Genomic DNA, 7,670 nt, shown 5'->3' with positions numbered 1-7,670 from the left:
ATTACTGACCCTCTCTCTAAATGTTGTACCCATTAATGAAAGTGGTGTATTGAAGTCTCCTATTATTAATGTAGAACTGTCTATTTCTTTCTTCAAATATGTCAATATTTGCTTCATATATTTTGGGGCTTTGCTGTTTGGTGCACATATAATTATAATTGTTTGTCTTCTTGTTGAATTAATCCCTTTATCAGCATATAATGACCTTCTTTGTCCTGCTAACAGTTTTTTTTTTACTTCAATTCTATTTTACATGATATTAGTACAGACACCCCTGCTCTCTTGTTTTTATTTGCACAGTATATATATTTCCATCCTTTCACTTTTCAACCTACTTATGTCTTTGGAATTTAAAGTGAGTCCCTTGTAAACAGCATAGAGTTGGGTCTTGCTTTTTTTTTTTTAAATCCATTTTATGAATTTCTGCATTAAAGTGCAGCTTTTAATCCATTTACATTTAAAGTAACTACCAAAAATGTAGGACTTTCATTTGCCTTTTTGCTATGTAGTCTTTGTAAGTCTTATACCTTTCTTTGTCCCTCAATTCTTCTGTTAATGACTACTTTCATATTAATTTGATTTTTTGTAGTGTACCATTTTGAGTTCCTTCTCATTTCTTTCTCTTTATATTTTTCATACATTTTCTTTGCAGTTACCATGTGGCTTAAATTTAACATCCTAAATCTCTAAAATCACATTTTCTTTGATACAAACTTAACTTCAGCAGCATACACATGCACTGTTTCCATATCCCTCCATTTCTCCATATTTTTTGTTGTACTTGTTACAAATTATATCTTTCTACATGTTATGTCTAAAGTCATAAATTTAAATTACTTTTATACATTTGTACTTTAGAAACTGTAAGAAGTAAAAAGTAGAATAATGTACCAGACAGTAGAATACAATAGCACTGGCATTTATAATTACCTATATGATTAGTTTACTGCGAGTCTTTATTTCTTTATGTCATTTTGAATCACTGTCTGGTATCCTTTCTTTTCAGCCCAAAGAATTCCATTTAGCATTGTTTGTAAGGAAGATGCTTTAGTTTCCTGGATACTAAATAAATACCATGCAATGGGTGGTTTAAACAATGAGAATCTATTGGCTCACAGTTTGTGGTTAGGAGAAGTTCAAAATCAAGACATAATCAAGGTGATGCTTTCTTCCAGAAGATTGTGGCATTCTGGAGCTGGCTACTGAAGGTCCTTGTTCCTTGGCTTTTCTGCCACGTAGCAATGTACATGGTGGTCTCTCCTAGCTTCTCTGGTTCTGTTGACTTCTGGCCTCCTCCTATGGCTTTCTCTCTTTGTGTCTGAATTTCATTCTGCTTATAAAAGACTCCAATAACAGGATTAAGACACATCCAGATTAAATTGGGCTACACCTTAACAGAAGTATCTTCATCAAAATATCCTATTTATTAAGGGTTCATACCCACAGGAATAGGTTAAGTTTAAGAACATGATTTTCTGGGGTATGTAGCTCCAAGCCACCAGAGTAGTAGAGATGAACTACCTCAGCTTCTGTTTATCTGGGAATGTCTTAATCTCTTCCTTTTGAAAGACAGTCTTGCTGAATATAAAATTCTTGGTTGGCATTTGTTTTCTTTCAGCACTTTAAATATTTCATCCCTCTGCCTTCTTGTCTTCATAGTTTCTGATGAGAATTTGACACTTAATCTTATTGGAATTCCCTTGTATATAACATGTTGCTCTTCTCTTGCAGCTATCAGGACTCCCTCCTTCTCCTTGGCATTTGACAGTTTGAGTACTATGTGTCTGGACATGGTTCTCTTCAGGTTTCTCCTGTCGGGGTTCGTTGGGATTTTTGAATATGTATGTTTATATCTTCCATTAAATTTGGGGGATTTTCAGCCATTATTTCTTCTAATATTCTTTCTAACATTTCTCTCTTTCTTTGACTACCATATTGCATATATTGGCATGCTTAATGTTCTCCCACAGGTCTCTCACTTTTCTTCATTCTTTTTTCTTTCTGATCCTCAGTTTGAATAGTTTCAATAGTCCTATCTTCAAGTTCACTAATTCTTCTGCCAGCTCCAATCCACTGTTAAACCCCTCTAGGGAATTTTTTCTTTCTACTGCCCTGGCCTTCAGCTCTCTTCTGTTCCTTTTAATTATTTGTATGTCTTTACTGATATAATCTTTCTGTTCACCTATTTTTTCCCTGATTTTCTTTAGTTCATTGTCCATGTTTTCCTTTAGGTCTTTGGGCAAATAGGAGGTCAATTTTTTTTAATTAAATTCCATTTTATTGAAATATATTCACATACCATACAGTCATCCATGATGTACAATCAACTGTTCACAGTACCATCATAGTTATGCATTCATCACCACAACCTATTTCTGAACATTTTTCTTACATCAGAAAGAATCAGAATAAGAATATGAAATAAAAGAAAAAAGAACACCCAAATCATCCCCCTGTCCCACCCTATTTTTCATTTAGTTTTTGTCCTCATTTTTCTACTCATCCATCCATACACCAGATAAAGGGAGTGCGATACACAAGGTTTTCACAATCACACTGTCACCCCTGGTAATCTACATTATTGTATAATTGTCTTCAGGAGTCCAGACTGCTGGGTTGGAGTTTGGTAGTTTCAGGTATTTACTTCTAGCTATTCCAATACATTAAAACCTAAGAGGTGTTATCTATACAGTGCATAAAAATGTCCACCAGAGTGACCTCTCGACTCCACTTGAAATCTCTCAGCCACTGAAACTTTATTTCATTTCATTTTGCATCCCCCTTTTGGTCAAGAAGATATTTTCAATCCCATGATGCTGGGTCCAGATTCATCCCCGGGAATCATATCCTGCATTGCTAGGGAGATTTACACCCCTGGAAGTTGGGTCCCATGTAGTGGGGAGGGCAGTGAGTTCACCTGCTGAAGTGGCTCAGTTAGACAGAGAGAGGGCCACATCTGAGCAACAAAGAGGTAAAGAGTTCAATTTTTAAAAATTGCTTGTCTGTTACATCCAAAGTCTGATGCTCCTCATAGATGATTTCTAATGCTTTAATTGCCTCTTCTTATGGTGCCATCATTTCCTATTTCTTTACTTGGTTTGTAATACTTTTTGCACACTGGATATTCTGATATTTTAATGTTTTATCTCTGAAATTTAGTTACTGAAGCTTGTATCCAGGTAGTGTTATGGTGTTATGACAGAGATTTCTTTGAATGCCAGGATTTAGGGGGAAAAAAAAGAAAACACCTTTTCCATTCCTTGCAAATTGACCTGTACGAGTGTCTAAAAATGGGTTTAAAGAACATCCTGAGGTGATAGTGTAGCGACCTCCCTACTCTTTTCTGAGCATATGTCTTGCCCTGGGCATGTGTATACAGCCCTGGAAATGCTCCCATTTACATGGATCTCAATGTCCCTTTCCCCTAGGAAACAGTATTTCTTCCTGGTCCCATGTGCTTCACTGTATGTTCCACAGCCAGCAATCCTTTGCTCCAGGGAGCTAAAATTTAACTGTTCTCCTACAGTGTTCTAGCTGCCCAGAATTCTAGCCACCTACATGCAGGGCAAGTTCTGGGATTGAGAGCCTAAAATAAGTGTTGTGGTTCAGTACTTCAAGATGCAACAGACAGATTGGAACAGACATACATACATCCTTGGACCAGGGACCCTCCCTGGGAGCATGGGCTGGCTCTGCACCAAGACAGGGAGGAGGCTGGGGAAGGGCCAGCAAGGGCACCACAAGGTTTGCCTATCATTTTAAAGTTGTTGCTTTCTTGATTTGGCTCTTTCCCCGTTACTACAACCCTTTAGCTATTTTCCAGAGTTTCAAGAAAGTGAGTCATACGTATTTTGCTTTTTGTGTAAAGCTTCTGTTGGGGGGCAGAATTTTGGAGTGTCTCGCTCTGCCATCTTGGTGATGTCACTCCCCCTGCATGTCTTCTTACTAAGTGTGAGAACTTGGTGAGTTGCTTAATTTCCTGGATATTCTTTACTTCATCTGTAAAAGGAGGATATTGATATATGCCTCAGAAGACATTGCTCTCCAGCAGAAAGGACCTATGCTATTGCCAAAATACATTTCCCTAATTTAATTTTAGATATAACTTGAACCACTATTGTTCTTGGAGCTCGGTTTGTGAAGGACGATTGTCCCATCTCCAAAGGATACAGTGATCATTGAAGAGATGGAGAAAATAATTATTGAGGCAGCCTGGGAGGAAAGAAAGGGCTGTACAACAACAAGTTCATTGTTCTAGTTAAGGTAACTCTAAAAGCTATAATAAATAAACCCCACATTTCAGTAGCTTAACAAAACAGGATTGTACTTCTTGCTCCTGCATTGACAGTTAGGATGCAGCTACTCTCCATGTGCTTGTTTAGGAAATCAGGCTTCTTCCATCTTGTGGCTCCACATGCCCCAGGGTCATGGAATCCTCTGCTTCCAGGTGGCAGCAGAGGAACTATGGAGTGAAGAGGTCCTACATACTTAAAAGTCTACGGCTTGAGCTGAAACCTCTTTTCTGCTTGCATTCCTTTGGTGAGACCTGGTCACATGGCCACATTAGTATGCAAGGGGACCTCAGAAATGTAGTCCTGGGTTGGGCTGCCTCCTCCCAGAAACTATAGCATAGTCATACACAGAGTTAATACATGGTACCCACCCTTCCCAGTGTTATTAATGCAAAGTCACGTGGCTCAACTATCCTATTATCCCATCCCCACTTTAGGTAACATGATGCCTCCATTAATGTTGATTCTTCCCATGATGTTCATTTTAATGTAGACAAACATAGTGGTGAAGAAGATCAGGAAAGAGGACACACTGCAGTTCTCTGAAAGCTGCACTCTGTCTGACTTCTTGGCCTTTGCTATGCTTCTCCCTCTGCTAGGGACACTGCCCAGACTAAACTGTGAGCTCTGCGGGAAGGAGATGAATTGCCTAACTTGTTCATGCTTGTGAGCTCTTGGAGGAGGTGAGTCGTGTACCTCATTCAGCTGAATTGAAGCATGTGGATTAACACTTTTCAAACTTTAACGTGCATATGAGTCACTGAGGATCTTGTTAAAATGCAGATTCTGATTCAGTGGCCCTGGGGTGGAACCCCAGAGTCTACATTTCTAACAAACACTTAGGTGATGTCAGTTCTACTGGTCCCAGGAAATGAGAATGTAGATGGTCATCCATTCATTTATTGAACAGATTTTTATTGCATGCCATAGGATAATAATTTGGCAAGCTTCAGATGGAAAGTCTATAAATATTTGTTCAACATTTATATAGTTTGGGTAGATAGTAATGACTAATAGTCTAATAATTAAAATTTAATAGTAGAGCCACATCATATGCACACTTGACTTTTTTTTAAACTTTCATATTTTCAAAATACTTCCCTGTTTTGTTGTTTATTTTCTCTTCAGGAATGTATGCATTTGTGTGAGTACCACTTCTCAGGTGATACATAATAGGGTTCAAACTTAGATAAGGGCACTCCTAGTAAATGCCACTGTGTTGTACATTATTTAGTTTTAGTATTCAAGGCAACTGTGGCCTCCAACTTCAGGCAACCATCAACTAGCTGGTCTCAGAGTTAGTGCTGCTGCTTACAGTGGCCTTGTGTAATCGAATGTGTGATTCAAAAAATACTCAACAGAGGCAGGTCAACACAGGAGACAAATGCTTTAAGAATGTTTTAACATTTCCACCCAAGGAAACTGTTCACCTCAATTATGTAGGAATGGGAATTAACCAACACCTTTTTTCTGATTTATTCCAATGATGCTTTAGTGCTCTTTACAGATTGATGGTCAAACCAGCTGGGCCATCGACCAGTGATTGAGACAAAACTATGTGTTCACTAAATCTCATTTCTTTGTTCTTTCTATGGGCACAAAAGAATACATTTATCAGCTTCCTCTGTAGTTACATTAGGCTATAGGACTGGTTTCAGGTCAATGGCATATGGGCTGAAGTGATGTGTGTCAACCTCAGGCTAGATCCTAGAAGGACAAGAGTTGCCCAGAGAGTCACCTGATCTGTCTCAAATTTAGCACAGGTGAAAACCTTTCTGGAGTTAAGCTACTGGCATTTTGAAGTTTATTTGTTACTGCAGCATGAGCTATCTTATCCTGACTTATATGTGTTCTGACTGTTAATCTAGGTAGGGCCTACCACAATGCGTTGAACCTAATTGGCACATAATTATTTTTCCAGATGAATGAATGAATTTTTATGAAGTCTTTCATCATACTCTTCCACTCCTGACCTCAATTGCAGGCGTGTAATACATTTTAGTTTATAAGAGAAATGTGGCACATAGGAGGAATTTAGTAAATACTTGCTGAAAGAATGAGGACAACAGTTAGACATTTTCACACTCAGCTTCCTGGAAAGGATTTTTTTTTATTATTCATTTTAAAATGATGTATCAAAATTAAACATACTCATTAAAAAAGGTTTGGAAAACTTTTTTTTTTTCTTTTTAATTTGATAACAATGTTTGTTTAAGTTCATGTCTTAAAGTTCGCAGTGAATCTCAGATTTACATAACAGTTTGGAATTCTTTTGTTTTTAAAAGAAAACATTTAAAAAATACCATGTGCTCACAGACATAGGAGACTGGTGTTTTGATGGATTGAGCCCTCTACCACAGGACTTGCCCTTGGTACGACTGTTGCTGCAAAGGAGAGGCTAGACCTCCCTATAATTGTGTCTAAGAGCCTCCTCCCGAATGCCTCTTTGTTGCTCAGATGTGGCCCTCTCTCTCTAGCTAAGCCAACTTGGCAGGTGAAATCACTGCCCTCCTTACTACGTGGGATCAGACACCCAGGGGAGTAAATCTCCCTGGCAATGTGGAATATGACTCCTGGGGAGGAGTCTAGACCCGGCATCATGGGATTGAGAACATTTTCTTGACCAAAAGGGGGATGTGAAAGGAAATGAAATAAGCTTCTGTGGCAGAGAGATTCCAAAAGGAGCCGAGAGGTCACTCTGGTGGGCACTCTTACGCACAATATAGACAACCCTTTTTAGGTTCTAGTGAATTGGAGTAGCTAGCAGTAAATACCTGAAACTATCAAACAACAACCCAGAACCAATGAATCTTGAAGACGATTGTATGAAAAGGTAGCTTATGAGGGGTGACAATGTGACTGGGAAAGCCATATGGACCACTCTCCCCTTTGTCTAGTTTATGGATGGATGAGTAGAAAAATTGGGGAAGGAACACAAACAAACAAACAAACAAAGGCACCCAGTGTTCTTTTTTACTTCAATTGCTCTTTCTCACTTTAATTTTTATTCTTGTTATTTTTGTGTGTGTGGTAATGAAGGTTTCAGGGATTGATTTTGTTGATGAATGCACAACTATGTAAGGGTACTGTGAACAGCTGAATGTATGCTTTGTTTTGTATGACTGCATGGTATGTGAATATATCTCAATAAAATGAATTAAAAAAAATATCATGGTGCCCAAAGACATATTCTATAAAGGTAAGAAAGCTGGAGGGGAAAAGCTTCAGTTCAGGTCATATTTAATTCTTTAAATCATTAAGGATCAAACTCTCAATCACTACTATACCATTATGCAACTAAGCATTTTTCTATATCACTCTCTTCTGTTTGTGAAACTGTGATTCTTATTGTACTGGTAAGATCTGATTAGTTTTAAT

This window comes from Choloepus didactylus, chromosome 6, assembly GCF_015220235.1.
Source record: "Choloepus didactylus isolate mChoDid1 chromosome 6, mChoDid1.pri, whole genome shotgun sequence".
Classification (NCBI taxonomy): domain Eukaryota; kingdom Metazoa; phylum Chordata; class Mammalia; order Pilosa; family Megalonychidae; genus Choloepus; species Choloepus didactylus.
The sequence above is the reverse complement of the archived record's forward strand: the minus strand, read 5'-3'. Positions refer to the sequence as shown.